This window comes from Babylonia areolata, chromosome 33, assembly GCF_041734735.1.
Source record: "Babylonia areolata isolate BAREFJ2019XMU chromosome 33, ASM4173473v1, whole genome shotgun sequence".
In the NCBI taxonomy this organism is placed as follows: Eukaryota; Metazoa; Mollusca; class Gastropoda; order Neogastropoda; family Buccinidae; genus Babylonia; species Babylonia areolata.
The window spans coordinates 22,872,509-22,882,508 of NC_134908.1; the positions used below are offsets into that span (position 1 = coordinate 22,872,509).

General features: G+C 41.5%; 1 protein-coding gene across 1 annotated transcript in view; it reads left to right on the top strand.

Annotated features, from left to right (window-relative positions):
* LOC143277123 (uncharacterized) overlaps positions 1 to 10,000 on the top strand; it is a 24,170-nt gene that overhangs the window by 9,660 nt on the left and 4,510 nt on the right. The window lies entirely within an intron of this gene.

Consider the following 10,000-nt stretch of genomic DNA (forward strand, 5'->3'; position numbering starts at 1 on the left):
TTCTTGTTCCTCCCGTGACATTCGCATTTTTCGCATACCAAACAGGCGAAAGAAACTCCGTGGGGAACGTGCTTTCTATTTCATTTCATCTGTCATCTGGAACAAACTCCCTTGTTCTGTCCCACACGCTCAGTCTTTGGCCTCATTCAAATCAGCTCTCAAAACTCAACTTTTCCACAGTTTTTATGATTCGTTTTCCCGCCCTGTGTGTCTGTCTGCAATTGTTGGTGGGTGGAGAGATGAATGGGGCTGTATCAGTATGAGTGTGTGTGTGTGTGTGTGTGTGTGTGTGTGTGTGTGAGTGACCTGTCTATTTTGTGATCCGCATTGGCAAATGAATGTTATGAAATGTATCTGCATCAATGTATGTATGTGTAATTGTATTTGTAAACGCTTGGGGCTTCCCGAAGACAGGGCGTCCAAATATTCTTCTTTAAAAAAATTTTTTATCATCATTATCATCATCATTATCATTAAGTACATCACCAAGCTGAAAGGTAAGAACTTTCATTTTCAAAGCTTTTCTACATGGACTGCACGCAACATTCTCCGAGGCACAACACGAGTCTCAGTCTATTTAAATAGATTCTGAAACACAGCATAACCATTCCTTTAGGCTATGAATTTTAAACCTTTCCGTCTGTGTGTGTGTGTGTGGGTGTGTGTGGGTGTGTGTGTGTGTGTTTATCTATGTTCTTTGCCTCTATGTGTATGCCTGTGTGTCGTCATTATTTTTGTCAGTCTGTGTCCATGCTCTGTATATGTGAGTGTGCGCGCGTGTGTGCGTGCCTGCATGTGTGTGAGTGTGTGCAAGCATGTGTGTGTATGGTCGCGCGTGACGCGAGCGTGCATGTGCATGTGAGTAATTTATCGCTGGTCAGATTCATGGTAAACTTAGCGAAACAAATTGCGTGATTTATGTGAAAAGAAACAACCTGCCTGATTTATGACGAACCATGGGATGAAACTTTCAAATCTAAACAGAAATAAAAGAATGAGAGAGAGAGAGAGAGACAGCCTCGGAAACAATGAATGAATGATATGAATACTTATATAGCGTCTATCCTTGTTCGGAGACCAAGCTTTAAGTGCTATACAAACAAGGTGCTATTTGCACAACAGGCTGCCTACTTGCGTAGAGCCACCTGACGGCTGCTATTGAACGTTCATCATTCGTTTCCTGTGTCATTCAATTAAATTTCAGTCACGCACACATACACACTCATACAGACATGTATTACCGTTTTCTTTCTTTACCCCCACCATGTACGCATCCATACTCCGTTTTTGGGAAGGGGAGTGCATGCTGGGTATGTTGTTTCCGTTACCTTCCGAATGCTGACATCAATTACAGGATATTTAACGTGAGTATATATTTGATCTACTATGTGCGTGTACACATGAAGGGGGTTTAGGTACCAGCAGGTCTGCACATAATTATGTGGACCTTGGAGATTCTCCACCCTTTACCCACCAGGCGCCGTTACCGAGATTCGAGCCCGGGACCCTCAGATTGAAAGTCCAACGCTTTAACCACTCAGTTATTGCACCCGTGAGACAGACAGAGAGACAGAGCGCGCAAGAAAGAGAGGGAGAAAGATGGAAAACAGAGAAAGAAGGGAGAGAGAGACAGACAGAGAGGGAGGGAGAGAGAGAGAAACAGAGAGGGAGGGAGAGAGAGAGACAGACGACAGAGGATAGGGAGAGACAAAGATAAAGACGGAAACACAACGCACCACACAAATGCGCGGAGCTACGGGCTGCGCAGATAACTCGGCACGCAGATCGTGTGATGGCGTCACTTGCTGTTTTGAGACGTTGCACGCACATGTGCGAACCGAAATTTGACTAGAAACAAACAAACAAACAAAAACCAACTAACGGTCTAACGGGGAAAAACTCATATAATTCTACGCAGGTATCACCCATCTATCTTTAGAGTAACTTCCCTTGATCTAAACCGGTTTGATATCCGGTAGAATCAACAAACGTTGCAGCAACGCGCTTGACTCCAGCCGTTCTCTGTCGTTTCGCTGTGAAGATGGCGACAGAGCGAACGAAACGTGTAGTCGTGTCACTTGCAAAAAGTGTTTCAAGAAAATGTTCCGAGTGGTTCTGATGACGAGCGAAGCCATCTAGAAGATAAACATGAATACAAAGAAATTGAAGACGATTTATGTGAAGACTTAGTCGTTAGAGATAAAAGTGAAAATAAAGAAGAAGGTGACGATATTGACAAGGCACATGTTGAATGTGACACTGTGTACTTATCATCATCTTCTTTTGTTTTGCTTCATATTAGTGTTCAAGATTAATTCTTTGAATGCTTGAGGTGAGTGAAAGATAAAGTTATTACATTATTTTATGATGTTTTGACACACTCATGTGCACGTATTTTTCTTGTAGAATGCAAATTTTGCAGTGTGATAGAAGGAAGACATTTCTATCAAATGATACCAAACACTTATTTTGAATCTCGGTAATAGAGATTTATTAAAGTTAAAGATCATAGCCTTGAATTCACATAGTGAATCCATATCCACTGTGTCAAGGGCTTGGCAGAAGATCGCGGGCCCTAGGCCTCTCCTTTACCATTTTAACTTTCCCCAGTGGAAGTCAAATACCCATTCACAAATCGAATTAAAGTGCCTCTCCCAAGGAAACAACACCATGCCGAACTGAGGCTTCGACCCCTGATCACTGGTGAGCACTGGATCACAAGTCAAGTACCTGACCTATTCATGCATGGCGCCTCTTATACTATAGCCAAGTGCTAACTTTGATATCATAGGAATTCACTGTCATATGTTTTGGACTGGTATTTAAAATGTGGGTGATGATTTGCCATGTGCTGACAATAATCATTTTCGACAAGGGTGCAAACTCTAACAATAGATCAAGGTGCAATTCCTGGTCCTGTTTCGATTACCCACTGTTTCCATGCCCTTGATGAATTTTCTTTCATGTTATATGATATATATATATATATATATATATGTGTGTGTGTGTGTGTGTGTGTGTGTGTGTGTTCTCTTTTTTTCTTCTTTTTTTTAAATTTTTTTTTTACATGATACATATGTTATTTGTGTACCTATCAGAATGGATTTGTTCTAGGAAACCACTCTCGTTCCCACGGGTTCTTTTTCAGTGCACCAAGTGCATGCTGCACACAAGACCACGGTTTATCGTCTCATCTGAACGCTCAGTTTGATTTTCCAGTCAAACGTGGGAGAAATGGCAAGGCCAGGATTCGAACCCAGAACCTCGGGGACTCTGCATTGGCAGATGAGCGTCTTAACCAATCTACCAACTGCCGCCCTGCAGAAGAACTCGACCAGACTGTGGAAGAACTTGTTTGACAGTATTCTGCAAATGTTGAATCAGAACAGGCACAACTGAACTCCCCTCAAGTGACTTAACAGTAGTGCTGGGTCTCCTAATGTGTGTGGCCGTCAGGCGACCTAATGTTGATAGCTTGTTGTGCAACACCAGCACAGGGAACAGGACAAAACTCGTTCAAGTGTGTTGAGACTTAAGGACAGATGGTGAGGTCCTGCCATTGAACACTGAACTGGCAAAGACAACGGAACAGTTTGAAAGTTGCCATAAGAACACCTGGAAAGTGTAATGTTTGAATGTGTGAAATAGTCAATGTGCATCAGAGCGTTTTGAAACCTAACCATGATGTATGAAATAAGTAAGAGATAATAATGGAAGGAGTGTCAGCTTCAAGTCTGACCAGAGCGGGCAGTGTACACGTCTTGTCCGTGTGGATCTCGGTGCTGTGTGAATTGACACACTGCCTCCTGTTTGTGGGCGCTGACATAACCACACATGTGAACAGCATATACATGAACACCACGGCTGGTCCACTGAACATCAGTGACATGTGTCCAGGTATTGAGTACTTCCTAAACCAAAACAACACAAATTTTACAGTGTTAAAGGTCAATGTGTCAGACTGTAAGAACTTACCACAACTCACGGGACATGAAGTGGTTTACGGTGTGTGTGGTAATTTCAACTCTTTTTGTAAACTTCACGTAAAGGCACCACAGGGCAAATATGTTCGTGCTCACATGCAGAGGCTAGAATACTGGTGTGATTCAAAGCACCGAGAAACGACAGTATCTTTCTTATCAGATGATGATGAAAAGCGTTCTTTGTTATGTAACATTCATACTCTTGATCAAATGTTTTTTGAATCACATGGTTTTCCAAACAGCATGGTGATGACAAACATCAACATTCCTTTGGGGAAAGTTTATTTCGACGTGATCAGTGCTCACAGTTTTATTGTAAAACATGCAGTGGACTATTCTGGATATATAATAACACCATATATAGACTATACCTTCAGAGGCCGGAATTTGATTGCAGAATGGGGAGCTCCTTCTGGGCGTATGATGGTGAGTGTTCAACAGACTGTGGGTTTTGGATTGTGTCAGGGAGACAGCGATCCAGATGTCTGGATAGAACTGCATTTGAAGCCAAATACACTACATAGTCGTATTGAACATATGTGCTGTTTTGATTGTCCATCAGCAAAATTCATTCACGCATCACACCTAAAAATTCATCTTCAGTACCGAATATACAACCATCCTGGTCTGAAAATGTATCTGTCTGTCCTGCCTGTGAATGACCAGTCTGTGGAGTTGACAGATGGATTTTTCAACTGTTCGGTAAGCTGCTACTCTAATTTTCAACGTCACCTGGACTGTAACCTGAAGACAGAGTGTGAAGATGGACAAGATGAAACAGAACACTGTCCCTTCAGCAGTCCTGACTGTCAGGGGTTGGTGGCTTCACGAAACAAGTGTTTCAAGTTAGTCAACGTGGATATGAAGTCTCTTGTTCCGCTTCCCCACTATGAGTGTTTGAAAATAGGCGGAAGATTAGCGTCAGTGAAAACAAGAGAGGAACAGAGACATTTCCAACACATATTTAAACCATATTTATTCTTCAGGGTGGTTATTGGATTGAGGTGTGGCTGGGACGCTGTGCCTTTTGTATACAGTAAGTTTTGTAAATGGTCTGATGACACTTTGATCTACAACATGAATCACTTCGTTTTCGGCACTCCATATCTTCCATCAAGGAGTGATGATACGAGAGAGCTCTTTAACATGGTATTGCGTTTGGGAAAAATGACCTTTTATAACGATGAGATAGTGTGTGAACTGAAAGTATCATCGCAGGATGTTTTTAACTCTAAAGATTTACTGCCTCATATGCAGTCATTAAAAGCAATATTTACAGTCACAAAGCAGTCTTTACATCTTTGCCCAAACGATCTTATTACTCATGCAGTTTTCTCTTGCCATTCTGAGAGTCGTGTGAGACCACGGCATTCCCCGCATTTCATCCCCCTGAACATGACTGATGCAGAGCATACAGACACGTTTGTCCTTGGGACAATCACGCAGACATACACCATGTTTAGATGTGATGATGGTATCACAACTGTGCAGCACACTCTTGTGTGTGACTTCAGACAGGACTGTCCAGATGGTACTGATGAGTCATTTTGTGAACACCCTTCATGCACTGGTTTTCTCTGTTTTAACAATCAATGTGTATCACTCAGTCAATCTTGCAACCAATACTCAGATTGTGTGGACGACTCTGATGAAGTTGAGTGTCCTGGTAACAACAGTTACATAGCCGAAACCAAACAGAGAAACATGAAGCATCAGTTTTTTGTGAATCTGGATGGGGCAGGTTACTTCACTCAACAGGTGATGACAGCTGACGACTCTTGTCCTCACAGTCATTATCGCTGCACAGCTGAGTGGTTGTATTGTCTGCCTGTCTACACCCGGTGTAATGGATTTTCTGACTGTGTATATGGAGAAGATGAACAAGACTGTGAGACGGCAACGTGTCCTGGTTTCTACCGGTGTCGAGGTTCAAGAGTTTGCTTGCATGGAGATCATATGTGTGATGGCTGGGGTCAGTGCCCACAGCAGGATGATGAACTGCTGTGTGACAGGACCTGTCCTGAAGGTTGTCTGTGTCAAGGTAATGTTTTCCTTTGTCACAAACCATTTCCTCCAAACCAATATCTTCAGTTACGATACGTGGACGGAACAGCTTCAAACATGTCTCTGGATTATTTCAATAAAAACACGAATCTTGTTCATTTGACGCTGTCCCAGTGCTCCCTTCATAACATTTCACATATCAAACTTGCAAACCTGAAATATTTTGATCTTGCTAATAACTACATAAGAACTGTAGATATGGCAGTTTTTCTTGAGCTGCCTAATTTAAGAGCTTTACACATACAAAACAACCCTCTTAGCACGATGAATAGTGAAGCAACGAAGCACGTTCATCATGCCCTTACACGAATGGATGTATCAAAAACAGATATCAATATCCTTTACAATGCTTTATCCATATATTTGCCTTGCTTGCAGTTTTTGAACATGTCACACTGTGCTGTTGAAACCATTGGGCTGGAAGGTTTTAAAAATATGCGACACCTCAAAAAGCTGGATTTACGGGGAAATAGGGTCACTAATTTCCCTTTAGATCTGTTTTCAAAGTGTGATCTACTAGATCGCATCTTTTCATCCAACTACAGATTTTGCTGTATGGATTTATTTCCCAAGCATTCTGGAAAAATTAACTGTTTGGCACCACACACTGTGCTCTCTTCCTGTTCAGCACTGCTACCAACTGAACTGTACAGGATTTTCTTTTGGCTGATTGGCGTTTCTGCCATGATGGGCAATTTGGTGTGTTTAATGACTTCACCTGCTGTGAAAAACGTGATTGGAAGCAGTTCCATCAAGGCTATTGCCCACTTGCAGTTTGCTGACATGTGTATAGGAATTCACGTCAGCATTATCGTGATAGCAGACACTATATTTCGCGGAAAATACATCCACATTGAAAAAGCATGGACTGGTGATATGATCTGCAAGCTGGCTGGTTTTCTTTTCTTTCTGTCCAGTACAGTGTCAGAATTGATGATATGGTTTATCACTTTGTATCACATCTCTGTACTTTGTTTCCCCAACGATGGAAGGGGATTCAGTAAATGTTTACCGGCAACAGGCTGTGTGTGGATTGTTGGGATTCTGTTGGCAATGATTCCATTTCTTCCTGGACTATCGCACTGGGGTCTCCAAGGTCAGTCAGGTCTCTGTCGTCTGGCATTATTTGATCACCTTCATTCTAAACACAACTTCAAATGGTTCAACGTTATTGTGGCAGTCAACTTTATTTTGTGTGTGATGGTTATAGCTGGTCAAGCTGTTATCTTCAGGCGAACACCAAAGTACAGAATAACCCTCAGTCCCTCACAGAGACCCGTGTATACTTCAGTGCACGTGATGGGAAAAGTGGCTGTCACAGATGCTGTTTGCTGGCTGGCATTCGGACTGGTGACGATGTTGAGTTCACATGGTGTTGCTGGTTTCGATCAGATCCATGACACCATGGTTGTGTTCGTGTTGCCTTTCAACTCTGCTCTCAACCCACTTCTCTACATGTGGACCGTGAACACACAAAGACGACGTCAGCAACAAGAAGAGAAGTTAATTCAAGTGTTGAAAGCAAGGCTTGTCCATACTGGACAAAAAACATAATTCATGCTGTACGTGCATACATACTTTATATCAATAGAGAGAGGAGGACGAGCAGGACGCCGACGACGACGACGAAGAAGAAGAAGAAGAAGAACCTGAAACAGGTGATATGGATCTGGCAGCAAAGATTGGAGGCCAGCTCAAGATGTTGCACAACTTCAACCAACTTTACTATCTTCTATTTCTGTTTAGGGCTTTGTGCAGCTGAACTTTAACCCCTTAACTGCTGCTGTTGAGGACGCTCCACAGTGTTGGGCTGACTGTTGCCCGACTGAGATAAAATTGAGGTTTCAAGTCAGGGCGTTAGTCTCCATTCTTTATTTGAATTTCTTAACTTTCTTGGAATGTTTCATTGCTTGTGTTCATTAAAACCAATTACACAACACGCAAAGCAGTTCTTGCACTCCGGATTATTGCCACACTGATTGCATTTCACTAATGTTCAACAGTCAAGGGGTTAAACAGTACTCGGAGAAAAACTATTGATAAAATGATAAATAATGGTGGTTATGACAATCCAGTAAGGTGTGGTGGCAAAGACTGCGAACAGAAAAGACAAGAGGTTTATTGATTGCAATATTTACTGTGACTGCACTTAAAGTGGTAGTAGATCATCACAGGTTGACTTCTAACTTGACCTTATGGTTCCGACACTTTGACATACATGATGCAAATAATCGATCTTGTTGGTTTCTTTGTAGGTATTGTGTAAGAAGTTCATGTTGTAGCTGGTGCTATCATTGTATTTTGCTTTATTGTTGTTAGTGTTATTGTTCGTGAATAGCGTTGTTGTTAGTGTTATTGTTTGTGTATAGTGTTGTTGTTGGTGTCATTGTTCGCGTAATGTTGTTGTTATTGTTCGTCTAAAGTGTTGGTGTGGTTGTTCACGCATTGTGTTGTTGGTGGTGGTACTATTGTTAGTGTACAGTGTTACTGTTTATGTTATTGTTTGTGTATAGATCTGTTGTTGGTGTTATCATTCCTGTATAGTGTTGGTGATTTTATTGTCTTCAAGTGGATTCAGTGTGTTTGTCATAAGCCTAACCATGGCTGATTTTCTGATGGGTACATTGCTATGATTGGAGTGGCTGATGAACAGTTCCGTGGACAATATCTTCACAATGATGACGCATGGAAAGCCAGTGTGACCTGTAAGATAGCTGGATTTTTGTCTCTTTTGTCCAGTGAGGCATCAGCCTTTAGTATATGGCTTGTTACACTGGATCGTTTTATTGTCCTTCGTTTTCCTTTTAGCACCAAGAGGTTTGACAGAACATCAGCAACATTGGCTTGTCTCTGTACTTGGTTGCTTGGATGCTTTAAGCTTTGGTACCATTGCTTCCAATGACATCACATTGGGAATTTTATAGCCAGACAGGCATTTGTATCCCTTTACCTATTACAAGACGACATTTCAAAGGAAAATGTATTCTCTCAGCATCTTAATCTACCTTAATTTTATTCTGTTTTTATTCATCAGTGTTGGTCAAGTGTCTATTTATTCATCGATACAAAACAGTGCTCTTAAAACTAATTCTACCAAAGTGTCACAGGACATGACCATAGCACGACGACTGATCACGATTTCAGTGACAGATTTCATGTGCTGGTTTCCCATCGGTTTGTGTGGGATGCTGGCATTGGCAGGAACTGCAATTCCTGCAGAAGTAAATGTGGCCCTGGCTGTGTTTGTTTTACCCTTAAACTCTGCTGTCAATCCCTTCATGTACACGTTCAACACTTTGGCTGAAAAAAGAAGGAAAGCTGATGAAACTGAACTTCGTAAATGGCTGGAGTCCCATTCTGAACTAATAAACTATTAATTACAGGACTAGTTAAACACACTCCCTTCTTATTATGAAACACGTCAACGAAACATAAACAAACATGTCCACGTTCCCCTCTCAGGATAAACCATATCAGCAGCGATGCTCAGGAGACAAAATCAAATTGTTTTTTCACTAAGACGTCTTTCTATAGCACATGTATTCAGATATTTCATTCCCTTTTACACTTTAAAGTTAGGTTTTAACAATGTTCATAAATCGTCATGTAAACTTCCATTAGTTTCCCTGCATGACTGTGTTGTCCCTAAGGAATGTAAGTAATTCTCGTGTGCCATTTAATCGGCGGAATAACTTTGTCCCAAAACAGAAGCTGAGGATCCTGTAATATCCTGAAAATCCAACTTCAGATAACTGGCATAAACAGGAGTACTTACGTGTACTTTCACCTTGTCGAATTCTCATCTTACCCAGTTAGTGTTCTCAAAAGTAAATTATGATGAAAAATCCGAAATTTGTAAAATTGAGAAGAAACGACTGGAGCAATTTGAACATCATCAAACTTGTGCAGAACACTGAACTTACTACAACTTCAACAACATGTGTAATTGTGTG